The sequence below is a fragment of the Ursus maritimus genome, unplaced genomic scaffold, assembly GCF_017311325.1.
Source record: "Ursus maritimus isolate PB19 unplaced genomic scaffold, ASM1731132v1 scaffold_36, whole genome shotgun sequence".
In the NCBI taxonomy this organism is placed as follows: domain Eukaryota; kingdom Metazoa; phylum Chordata; class Mammalia; order Carnivora; family Ursidae; genus Ursus; species Ursus maritimus.
The window spans coordinates 23,866,122-23,878,974 of NW_024426230.1; the positions used below are offsets into that span (position 1 = coordinate 23,866,122).

The 12,853-nt window shown below is 43.7% G+C and overlaps 1 long non-coding RNA gene across 1 annotated transcript; it reads left to right on the forward strand.

The window, feature by feature from the left end:
• The first annotated feature begins 70 nt into the window (after positions 1 to 70).
• LOC121100303 lies at positions 71 to 12,770 on the forward strand. Its single transcript, XR_005832061.1, has 3 exons — positions 71 to 524; positions 1,040 to 1,143; positions 11,365 to 12,770. It is a non-coding gene; the product is annotated as an uncharacterized LOC121100303 (long non-coding RNA).
• The last annotated feature ends 83 nt before the right edge of the window (positions 12,771 to 12,853 follow it).

The following is a 12,853-nucleotide window of genomic DNA, read 5'->3' on the forward strand; positions in this document are numbered from 1 at the left end:
GAAGAAGAAGAAGGAAGAGGAGGAGGAGGAGAAGAAGAAGGAGAAGGAAAAGAAGCAGAAGGAGAAGACGAGTAAGTATTTATAAAATGACTGGCATGTGTTGGGCTCTGTCCTACAACACTTAATTCCTTTCAGGAACTGGCTCCTCTCCGTGCCAGCCAGCAGCTCACAACTTGCTGGTATCCCCGGCACCTGCCACGAGGCCTGGCCCTCCGGACACAAATGAGGAGACATGGTGACTCTGTCTCTCCCTATCGCCCGTGAAGAGAAAAAGTGAAGGCGAAGATTGGTAAGATGTGGCCCCAAATCCACCAGGGTCTGCAGGGAAGAAAGCCCGAGAGACCAAGGGGAACGACGTCCACGCCCTGGTGCAGACCTTCAGCTAAATTCACCTGCTCATTCAGAGATGCAGCAGATCCGCAGGCGGCTGCTGTGAGCCGAGCGGAGAAATGCCCCTGTTCATCCCCAAACGGAGGAGGCCTGGCTGCGTAAGGTGGAAGAAGGAGTCCTGCCTTTTGTCAAAGGTGAGCCCCAAACACAGTAACTCACACTTGCAGTCGGCTTTCAAGTGGCCTTTGGCGCTCACAGCCATTTTCCTGTTTGAGCACCTTCAGAACTCTGTGGGGAGACATCATCCCCATCTTACAGATGCAGAAACAAACTCAGACCGAGTGACTTGCCCAAGGACTCCCAGCCTGTCAGCAGTAGGGGAAGGAGTTCAGCCTTCGCCATCCAGCCTTCATCTAGCCCAGGGAGTTTCCACTGAAAGATGCTGAGGCAAATCTTTAATCAGGAGGGGACAGGGCCACCTGAGGGGACTCTGAGTGACCAATCCCCGAATCACAGTCAGTGCTCGGCAGCAAACCCCCCTAGGACCTCGTGGGTCAGCCAGAGAGTGGCTCGAACTCTCCTGTGGCTGGAGAAACTTCTCTGAGGAGACTCGTAAGCTGGAGCCATTTCATCCTCCTCCCGAGCACGGGAGAACGAGGAGGCCAGAGTCCTGGATTCTCTCTTGACAGAATTCCACTCTCCTTGCCAGGTCCTCAAGGAAAGACAGCAAACAATGCCATTCTTTTTGCTCCAGAAAAACGGTGACATTTTCAAGGCTATCTGGCAACGTGTGCCTGTGCTCTAGAGACACTGGTAAGAAAAATGAAGCTGTAGAATTCTGCCAGTCATTTATCAATTAATTACAAACCCACTTAGAGCCTTCACCCTCCCTTATACACACACACCATCATTCTCTCTGCTCACATTACGCAGGTCCGGGCAGAGATCTTTATCTAAATGCAAAACTCTGAATTGCTAAGTGGCCATATTAGCTTGAGTCTTAGGTTAGCCCTGATCACATTAAGCAAGATCACATAAAGTAGCACTTATATCAATTCTGACAGTCCTGAGCCCATCCAGATGCAACCCACCATTTAATCTGGTTTCCCTCTGGTTGCTAATTTAATTCTCCTATAACTGCAGCCAATCATCCGTCAATCATCAAAGCTGTATTTAAAATCAACCTAGGCTCTACTGTGGGAACAGAACGTGAATGCTTGTCTTGGGTCTTTCATAAATTAACCCTTGTGAGACGCAGGGATCATTCTGGAAGCTTTTGAAATGCATGCTTTTATTTTAGATATATTTTTTAAATCGCAGTTTGGTTTTAGGATACTGTATAATCACAACAGAAAAACTTTAGCCATCCCATAAAAGAAATCACAATTTTTAAAACTACCTTAACCAATTTATTGGAATAATGATATGACTATAACTTGTCTTGACAATTGCAAATCTGGTAATATAAAAAAATTAGGCTCATTACAATCTTTTCAAATACTTTGCTCTGGCTAGTTCATCTAAAGTCCAGTGGAATGTGTACTGTATCTCTAACATCTGCACCCTCAAGAGTCAACTCAGCCTTGATGGCAGGACTCCCCTCTGGCATTTCCTGGGAACGGGGAGATTTTATCTGGCATCTCTTTGAGTGGCCCACCCAGTGTAGGGGCTTTCCCTGGTCCTTCCAGCTTTGCCCTATCTGTCCAGTAAGTTCTGCCTGGCCTTTCCAGACCGGTCCCCATGCTGCTACTCCCTTCCTGTGAACCTCCCCAGAGGATAACATGGGCAAGTATGGTTCTACACTGCCCTCTTCACTTTCTGCCACCACCCAGGTGTCACTTTCCTGAAAGCTGTGCAACTAAAGGGAATTACCATTAAAAAGATAAAAATTAAAACTCCACATGAAATGTGGGCTTTTCCTATAATCCAGGAAAAAAAAGCAGCAAAGAAGTTTAACTTTTCTTAGATGACACTTTCCATTTCTAATCTTGCTCTCTGGATCTCAGACCTCACTGCCCAATGACCTCTCCTAATGCACGTTGTAACTGTCCCTCCGCTTTTTAGGTACCCCCTAACCTTGGGGGTTAGTCCAGCCCCAGCATCTACCCTCTCTCCTAAGCAATTCATCTTCTTGACTCCTGAGTTAGTCCCTCTACATAAGAATTCCCGGATGGGGACACAGGTGGAGGCCGGGGCATTTTCTGGGTGCAAAGGTGGTGGACTTGCCTTTTTGTTAACACATGAAATCAAAGTATTGCCCGAAACTATGGGTTTTTGTCTCCTCACGTTTGCTTTCTGACTAGTTTTATGATGTTTACTTTTGTGGTTTGGTAAGTTAAGATTTCCATAGTATGATCAGTAACCAACACTATTCTAGAAAGCTTGTAAGTCAACTGCTAAGATGATTGGGCTGAAAGAACGGACAACATGAAAACTTAAAAAGCAGATCACTTCCTGAGAAAAGTGAAAAGGGTCTTAAGATAGAAGTAGGGTTTGAAGAGCAGAAAAGCTCAAACACTCTACCAGTTAGGACCTGCTTCACTACAGGGAAGAGAAACCCAATCCCAAACCAAAGGTAACTTGGATATCTAACTGCAGAGTCCAGAAAGCGCAGCTGTCTTTATGCGTGGTTGGTTCCAGAGGCTCAAAGCGAATCCCAGTTTCTCTCTTTGCTTCTAGACTCTGCTTTTCTCTGGGCTGACTTTTATTCTTGGGAACTCAAGGCTCATTTCATCATTAGTATTAGCTATCCTAGAAAAGAAGAAGTGGCTCTTATCCGGGAGGGCTCTGTGGGGTTAGCTTGGGTCATGTGACACCCACCCCTCCACTGCAGCTGAGGACATGAAGCGGTTAGGCTGGGTTTGGTTACAGGGCGGGCAGAGGGGTCAGTGCAGTGGGTTCTGAGAAATTTGGTCTTTATCAGACAGTCGGGAGAAGGTCTGATGGAGGACCTAAGTTATTGCTACAATTGCCCACTATATGAAAAGATCATGAGTAAAGACAGGAGCAGTAAAACACACTATATATCCAGAAATATCCACTTTGGCAAGAGAGCAAGAGGCAAGCGACAGGAGTGTACTGGAAAGGATACTGAACGTCCAGCAGGCTCTGGGGATGTGTCCGAGCAGGATGATGGATGGTTCGGAACTCCAAGTTAGGAAAGTGCTCTGCCGTATTTGTTTGCACAGATGTGTGTGGAGACACATGGGAGGTGGGAGACTATGACCGGAGCATAAATGAGAGGTAACGAGGCCCGAACTTGAGGTGATGGCAGTAAAAACAGAAAGGGGAGAAGGACTGTGAGTCCCTCTGATGGGGGATTCTATGACACGCTGGTTTTATGAAGAGGCAGAAGGGATTAAAGATGGTGAGAGAGGGGCGCCTGGGTGGCACAGCGGTTAAGCGTCTGCCTTCGGCTCAGGGCATGATCCCGGCGTTATGGGATCGAGCCCCACATCAGGCTCCTCCACTATGAGCCTGCTTCTTCCTCTCCCACTCCCCCTGCTTGTGTTCCCTCTCTCGCTGGCTGTCTCTATCTCTGTCGAATAAATAAAAATAAAATCTTTAAAAAAAAAAAAAAAGATGGTGAGAGAATGGTACCATTAGTAAGATGAGCCAGCAAGGCAGAAGAGTCTAAATGGCAGAATTTTGCTTGAAGTGGACACACTGCTGCTCGAGCAAGCAGAGGAAGATATCGGGCAGGCAGCTAAGAGGCAAGGCCAGAGCTTCAGAGAAGCGTCAAGCCAGAGGCCGAGAGAGGAAGAATCTACAATAAGCTTGTAGTTGAAATCATGAGAACTGCACCATCTATGAAGGAGGGTGAGTAGAGGTGAGCTGTTGAAGGACGGAAGTCTGGGGAATAGTGAGGCAGGCAACAGAGAAGGAACAGGATGATGACTGACAAGGAGCAGCCAGACGCCGGGCAGAAGGAGAAAGTTGAACCTACTGAAGTCAGACAGGAGGGAGTTCCATTCCCAGAGAGAAAAAGAATTAGACCTCCATGTTCAACATTAAGACTTCCAGTGTTGGTTCTTGTCCTCTTTATTTTATATTCTCCTTGTTCCTCTGAACGCACAGTCGAACTAAGTCCGGTGAACAGCCAGGCAGGCTAAAGATCTCCAGCTTTCTGAAAACCAGTATCTATTTCCACCCTGGGCTCGCCTGCATTAATGTGAGACCTAAGCTTCCTAGCATTCGGAACAACATATTCCTTTTTGGGTCTTCTCTCATTTTTATAGAATATGGACCATGTATTAAAATAATTATCCAAGCACCACTGTGCTGCAGACAACAAAACTGTTGACCGGCAAGCAGCATTACTGTGTTGATTTGGGGACAGAGTGACGAAATCTGAACTGGACCCATGAAAGGCAGGCTGGAGATCTTGGTGTCTGAAGAACACAAATAGGAGTTAAAAGACCATCAACATATTTAAATTGAGAACTGCTTGTCCCTGAAGCCAAGGGAGAAGACATTTCCAAGACTTCTCTTTTATCAGTTCCCTTCTTTCCAATTATTCCTTGAATTCTGATATTTCCCAGGATCTTACGTGGAGGTTTTTTTCTATCTATGCATTTGGAGTGATCTATAAGACCTCACCTTTCACTATCCACTCTCTCCTCTCCCTCCAAACCTATATATTTAGCTGCCTATTACGTTATATCTCACCAGGGTTGCAGTATGTGGTTGCTCAGGCTGTGTACTTCAAAAAGTGCCACTGAAAGGGGACACCATTCACATTCCAGATATTATTGTTTTGAAGTTAAGGGGAAAAAATTTAATTATAACTTGACTCCAAACTTGTACAATTTATATACATGACAATTTTCTGGGAGATGGCAGTCGAGTCTCTAGTTGTGATAAATTAATATCACACTTCTCCATAGACACTATTTTAAAGAAAAAGAATCCTATCTGATGTGCACAAGGACGCTATGTGGGTTGTGGGGGCCCTGACTCTACCAGGATGCTCCACGGGCACCTATACCATTTCTTGTTCAGTCTACGTCCATAATGGCTCTCAGATCCATCCCTTCATGTCCATTCTCACTACTGCTGCCTGAGCTCAGACCCCTACCCCCCCCCCCAACATCTCTTGGCTGGGCCATTGTTCATGCTTCCTTCTTGATCTCTTGGCTTTATGTTTTGTCCCAGGACTGTCAGAATGATCTTTCTAAAATGATTTGACTCAAATGATTTCCCTGTTTCATATCCTCTCATTGCCTGCAGAATTCAACTTATACTCCTGAACGTGGTATGTAAGACTCTCCATGTCCTTCCCCTGCCCTCCTGCCTACCAGTCACTTGATACACCCTATGTTCCAATGCCACCAAACTACCACATTTGATGCAGCTTGCAGGTGCCTGTCTGAAACACCTGGCAGGTTGTCCACTGCATGCCAATTCATCCTTCAAAAATCAACTCAGCGGTCCCCTCATGCAATCGTCCCTGATCAACCCAGATAGAGTTAACCAGACCCTCCTTTGCACGGCCACTGTAGCTAATTCATACCTTAATTGTTGCACTTTATGGATAAGAGATCAGCTTAAGGGTACAGACTGCATTTTATTGCTTTATTTGCCTCTAGTACCTAAGAGAGTACAAATGTGTATACTGGACACGTAGGGATACCTGTTTCTGTACCTGTTTGTTGACTTAATTGAAAGAGTGAATAAATGTGTTGGATGTTTCAGAGAAGTTATGGAGGGTGGATTTGATAATGGGAGAAGGGAAGAGAACCACTTAAATGTCTTGAGGATCCTTTACACCAGGTGTTATTCTAGACAATTTATACATGGGACCTCAGCTTCAGGTTAAATGTGGAAAAACTAAACACAACAAACCACATTTCATTTGCTGTCCCCTTTAGAGTATTTTAAGGACCCTCCAGTAACTTCTCTGCTGAATTCTGCCCTTGCTCTCTGCAGCACTGGGGTCTTCGTGGCTCCCAGGGGGCTACTTCTCTGTTTTGCTCTGATTGCATTCCCCTGGGAAGTACCAAACCAGTAATGCCTAATATCTTATTAATGCCTTCCAGATTTTTTTATTTTTGGTAAGAGCAACCTCTTACCATGACCTCTTCCTCCTTTCCTGTGATGAAGGTGGAGTCCAAAGAGGAGATGAAAAAGTCAGGTTGGGACATAAAAGTAATTGATAGGCATGCTACAAAACAGAATCCCTCCTTTTTGACAACCGAGGCTTTTGTTTGTTTTCCCCTGGACCATGTGATGTGTTGTGTACTTAGGATGACTTCTTCCACACTTCTCCAGTTTACTGCTCCCGTCTCCACGTATAACCTAGTTTAGCCATCACCACAGTGCTAGCCAGTGCACTGCATTTTCGTTTCACAGAAAGGGGCATTAACATTCAGAGAGGTCAAGTTGCCCAAGGACATACAGGTGGATTAGGTAGTAATCAAGTGAACGATCTTAAGAGAAAAACAGAATGTTCAAGCTAGGGTGCATAACGGGAAGGTGACCGGACACAGATCGGAACTGGGGCTGTCTCCTGGGGCTACCCGGGAATTCTGTTCCTCCAGGCCACACTAAGCCACTACTGTGCTCTCCTCTTCCTTAGGATCTCAGCTTAACAACCAGACAGTAACAGACTGAATGTGGGTGTCATATATATGCCTGAGAGCACAGAGTTTTGGAACAACGAAACTAAAAAAAAAAAAGAATCTTTGTGACAAGATTTAGAAAGAAGATAGCTATTTTAAAAGCACATTTTTGGGGGGTGCCTGGGTGCCTCAGTCAGTTAAGCGCCCTACTCTTGATTTCAGCTCAGGTCATGATCTCGGGGTCATGAGGTCAAGCCCCGAGTCAGGCTCCGCACTGGGCAAGAAGCCTGCTTAAGATTCTCTCCCCCTCCCTTGTCCTTCCCCACCCACCCCCTCTCATAAATAAATAAATAAATACAAAAAAATAAACGCACATTTTTGTACCTACATTCATAAATGTCACAGAAATCCAAAGACACTCTCTGGTTAAACATTTATTATTTGTGAGAATGTAAGACTTCTGTTTCCTGTTGTAAAGTTTTGAGAAACCAGGCCTATGTGAATTATATGCCATGAGATTATTCTTTATACTCATTCTGAATGCAAGTGTAAAGCTTCTCATCTAAGTCTTGGATAAAATGTGCTCTTTGTATTTGGAGCACCCAATATGCAGCTGCACTGAGCGTGCAGTAGCAAGCAGGGTTGGGTTTTTTTTTTAAGATTATTTGTTTGAGAGAGAGTGCGAGCACGTGTGTGCCAGAGCGGGGAGGGGGAGGGGCAGAGGGAGAGAGACAGAGAGAATTTCAAGCAGACCCTTCACTAAATGCAGAGTCCCATGGGGGGGGGGGCTCGATCCCACGATCCTGAGACCTCGACCTGAGCCAAAATCAAGAGTTAGACGCTTCACTGGCTGAACCACCCAGGTGCCCCACAAGCGTGTGCTCAGGACACATTCCTAGAGAACAAGGTCAGGTACTGCACGCAGGTACGTGGATGTCTGTGTTGTGTACTCAACCCCAGCAATGACTTATCGAGCGATGATGAGTCACCGTGTGGGCCTGCAACTCACACTGCTAATGCCTGGGTTTCAGTAAATTAACAAATTGGAATAAAAGCTAACTTTAAAAAAATTACCCGGTAGTGTTTAAAAGCACTGATCCATCAAGGGTTTAACAGACTCCAGTAGTACTTCATTAAAGCTAATAACAGGAAGGAAATCTGTTAACTACTCAAACATTGAAGTCTGTAAAATCTACCTCTAGAATAGCTCTTTCCCAAAAGCCTTCAGTTCGCTTGGCAAGGGAGAAATATCAGTTTCAACCTCGTGAATATTAAAAAGTGAGAACTTATTTTTCACCAAGATAATTTAGTGTATCATAGGTAAGGAATAAATGTTTCTAAAAATTAAAGCCAGCTCTTTAGTGTTCATGACAATCTCTTCCATCAATCGAAAATAAAAAAGGCCTTGAAAATTTAATAAATGCAGATAAATCCGTGTGCCTCTTTACACTGGCTGATGAGGAGGCAGCTACAACTCAAGGTTCTCTCGTTCTTGTCTGTTAGCATTACTACCCCCAGGTAGCCCGAGGGTTAGCTACGCTAACCCTACAACCCGTCACATGTATTCATCACGCATAACATCTGCTTGTGTGGAAGGCGACCGCTGCACAAGTATTTTACAGTCGCCTTGGCGCTTCACAGTTACCACACCCAAACTTTGAACATAGTTGTACACATGCATCAAGTTCCCCCTGGGAAAAGTGACCGGTTGCTATACTTTCATTACCTGCTACCTAACTGGTCTCAGTTTTACAGAGGTAAGAACCACAGAAGAAAGAACTGGCTAAAGGTCCAGGGGGGTAGAATGTTAACCTTGGAGCTCCAGCCAGCAAGCCCAGGCTCCTTTTTTAGAAATGAGTCTCCTGTTTCTATTGGCCTTTGGCACTTCTAATGCCCACGGCACTTACTTTAAAACCATAAAAAGGAATAGGAAACAAATGTTTTTCTTTCACCCCATTTTCTTCCTCTTTCTAAAATTGCTTACTTGTTCAAATAACAGGGGTGTGGAACAGCGTTCTCAACCTCCTCCTACCCCAGGGGCCATTCCTACCATGCTGGGGGAGTGATGTGTACATGGGCCCTACACTCTCAAAGATGCCCAGATTTTGCACTGCAATATAGATAAAAATCAATTTACATTATACATATTTTCCTAGTCCCTACATGTAAAGTAATCCCATCTCTACTATAATCACAACATTTATTGAACACTTACTATGTGCCAGGTACCTAAGTGCATTACATATATTAAACTGATTTAATCCCCATGGCAAACTATTAGGTAGATATTATGATGACCCTCACCTTACATATAAGAAAACAGGCACACACAGTTTAAATAACTTTCTCAAGGTCACAGAGCTAGTAAATGGCAGAACTGGAATTCAAGCCCAGATAATCTAGTCTTTAGGCCTGTGCTCTGACACGTGGTTCTCAGAATGCACATGAGAACAACATTATCATGGAGACAATTTGCTGTAACACATTTTTAAGTCTATAATTTGACAATTATCTTGTTATTAACAGAGATCACATAAAATCTCTCTCACAAATGATGGACTCACTAGACCTTCAAAAAACTCCAACCAATACTTAAGAACCTAAGACAGTGTCTTAAATGATCCCAAGTATGCAACAGCTTTAACCTAACGGGTATACATGGTTTGAGAATTCACTGCCTTCTCATTCAAAATTATGTCAAGTGAAAACTTTGCTTTTCCATTACTTGACTAATTTTCAGTAAAATTTTGTTGCCACAAATTTTTTTCTGTATTAGCTTAAAGGTCTCCATGGTACAACAACTGACTATACTACTTTTACAATGTTTACTATCAACGAAGCAAAAGCTCTTCCAAATCCTGCTGTTCCTTGAGGAAAAGGAGAAAAAGTCAAATACGTGGCCTAAGCCTACAGGACTGTGGTATAACCAAAGACAGAGTTTCAGTCTTTTGACGTAAAAGCTATTTATTACTCTAGTCAGGAAGGTACACTGGTTTGAAAAACTAATCAAAATTAATTAGAAGTTTTAAGCACCTCAAACATAAAATCATGCATTATATAAAAGGTACTTTTAAGGTCAATTTAATTTTCAGAAACTGACCAACTAATTCAGCCTCTCTCAGAAATCAATAGCAGAGAAATAAATGGTCTATGAACTGAAATTTCTGTAGCTTTATGAATAATATTCCAAAATTCAAAAGGCATATCAGAATGCAATGGACAGAAAGATAAATCAAATACAATTTTATAAGAAAAAAATTCAGCTTTACCTACACTATTGTTATGGTCTGAATGTTTGTGTGTCCTGCCCCACAACCCAGCCCCAAAATCTTATGCTGAAACCCACTCCCCCAATGTGATAGTATTTGGAGGTGGGCATTTGAGAGATGAGTAGGTCCTGAGGGTGAAGCTCTCATAAATGGGATCGATGCCCTATAAGAGACCCCAGGGAGACCCTTTGCTCTTCTGCCATGTGAGGTTACAGTGAGAAGACAGTTGCCTATGAGGAAGTTGGTGCCTCGTACTCCCCAGCCTCTAGAACTGTGAGAAATAAGTTTCTGTTATTTATAAGCCACCCAGTCTATATTTTGTCCTAGCAGCCCAAATATGCTAAGACAACCATGCTATGCTCGAAAGCAACCCGATTAGTTTGATTCTTTAAAATCTAATTTAGTTTGCCTTTAAAATGCAAGTGTGATTCCACTTCAAAATACTCTATTTTAGCAACTTCCTTTTCATAAAATGTTTAAAGACAAGTCAAGCAATGCCATCTACAGGGAAACTTTAGAACAGCAGTCCTATTCCGATAACCCACACTTTTAACGATTAGTCCAGTATTTATAGTCGAAGTTAATACTGCATTTGGCATCATTTAACAAGGAAAGTTACAAGAAAAAGGTAGCTGTGTAAAAAATTCTATTATTCTGGATTAATAATTCTTAAAATAATTAAAAATTACCTAACTTCATTCCCAAGTTCACGAAACGTAAGATTCACAGACCCTCAGTTATGCAATCTCAAAGACTTTTAGTTATAACTGGTGTCCGGGGGAGACTCAAGTCATTGGGGACTAGCCTGTAACAATTTTATTTTTCCAGCTATTGGACTCCCCTTTCCTCTTGAGTAGCATCACCTTTGCCTTCTTGACCAAGTTCTCTAAAATTTCAGGTAAACACTCAATTTCTAAAGCTCAGTCCTGTTTATTTTAAAACCTATTTCATAGATGATTCCACATTGGATTCAAAGCGCTTTCTCTCCTTATGCAGTATAGGCCCACTCTAATCATGGGTGGTTTATTTTTATATTTCTCCTCTTTGCTCTCTTCCCCTTGGGAAATAGATGCTAGGCTTCCTTAACATAGCAGTTCTCAATTTAGGCTAAATACGCAAACCACCTGGAGCCCTTTAACAAAAATCCCATGCCTCTTAATTGAACTGGGACCTGAACACGGCTTTGTTTGCTTTTAACTTTCCAGGTGATTCCATGTGCAGCCGAGTTTGAGAAACACCTCCTTAAACTGGGGCTCCCCAATCGGCTATAACTGCATTCTGATAACCGGCCTATGGGTTTTGTGGTGCACAGTGGCAAGCCCCCATTCACCTAGAGGCCCAGACGTTCATTCCTGAGCTGTCTCCCCACCTGCCCCCAGCCCTAGCAGTCCCTGGAGATTGGAGTTGGCGGTATTCTGGTTGATCCCCAGTCCATGGCATCACACCTCACTCATCTACTGCACCTGCCTTTGTACTTCTCCATGTTGCTGCACAAGTCCTCTGGCCTCCAACTCCTGTATCAACACTGGCTGGCAGGACCCACCTTTAACACCTCTCCAATTTCATTCCCATGGTCTGAAATAAAAACACAGATGTGCTAATCTGCTGGGTAAATCCAAACAGGTGAGAAAATGCTGGGCTCCCCTTCTTAGAAGTAACCTAAATCTTGAATTTTTCCTTCATGCCTCCCTCCTGTAGTACTACTGAGTGCAGATGTACCCTCTTCCCTCCCTCATGAGAGAGCCCAAAGGACTAGATCCCAGTCCCCAATGCTGCGCTCCTCAGAGAACTCTTCCAGGCCTCCCTGGCTGTCTGTGGAATGGTGGTTCGTGATAGGGGATGTTACTTGAACTGGTAGCCCTCAGTAAGCCCCCGCAGTGCTTGCTGGTCCTAATGACCAGTGGTTCTCTGATCTTACTATGTGGAGACTTGGTACCTTTTTCTTTTTTGAGATTTGGTAACTTTTAGTCTCTGCTTTGGCCTTATTCCAAAATAGAAGAAAAAAAAAATCCCATGATTTAATGTTACCATTTACTTAAATCTACAGTCAGTAACTCAGGTCAGTTCTCCAGAACAGATGGCGATAATTGTATGCGAGCGACGTACTGGGATGGTAAATTGAGTGGGAATAGGACAGGGGAGGGAAGGAAGCACACACAAGTAAAGGGTGATTCTGGCAAAGCTGTAGAGGCTGACCTCAACCCAACTCCCCCGGAGAATTTCGGATCGTAAGGTGCACCTATGTGAGGCAAAGGAGCTGGGCTTTCCCATAGGAATGCCAAGGGGCACCTCAGGCCTAAGACCCAGAGGCACTGAATAGTAGAAGTCTACTGAAAAGAGGAGGAGGGTGAACAGGGATCTGAGAATATAAGCAGATTCCTATAGGTGGTCAATGTCAGACTTATTTTTTTAAGCTGCACGATGTTACGGAATAGGCTAGAAAGTAGTCATCTGTGCCAAGACTTCACTAATGATAACCGGTGCTATCTGTAACTAACAAAGAATCATATATTTAGTTTGCACTGTTTAGTAAACTGCTTAATGAAATGCTAAGAGCGGTATGAACAACGTATTTTGAAAAAGAACAGCAAGACAAACTTTAAAGACCGAAGGAAGCCTGAGGGAAAGAATGGTTCTTTTGACTTGGATCTTTTAACTTCTCTAAATAGGGCTGCTTTTGCTTTTTCTGGAAAG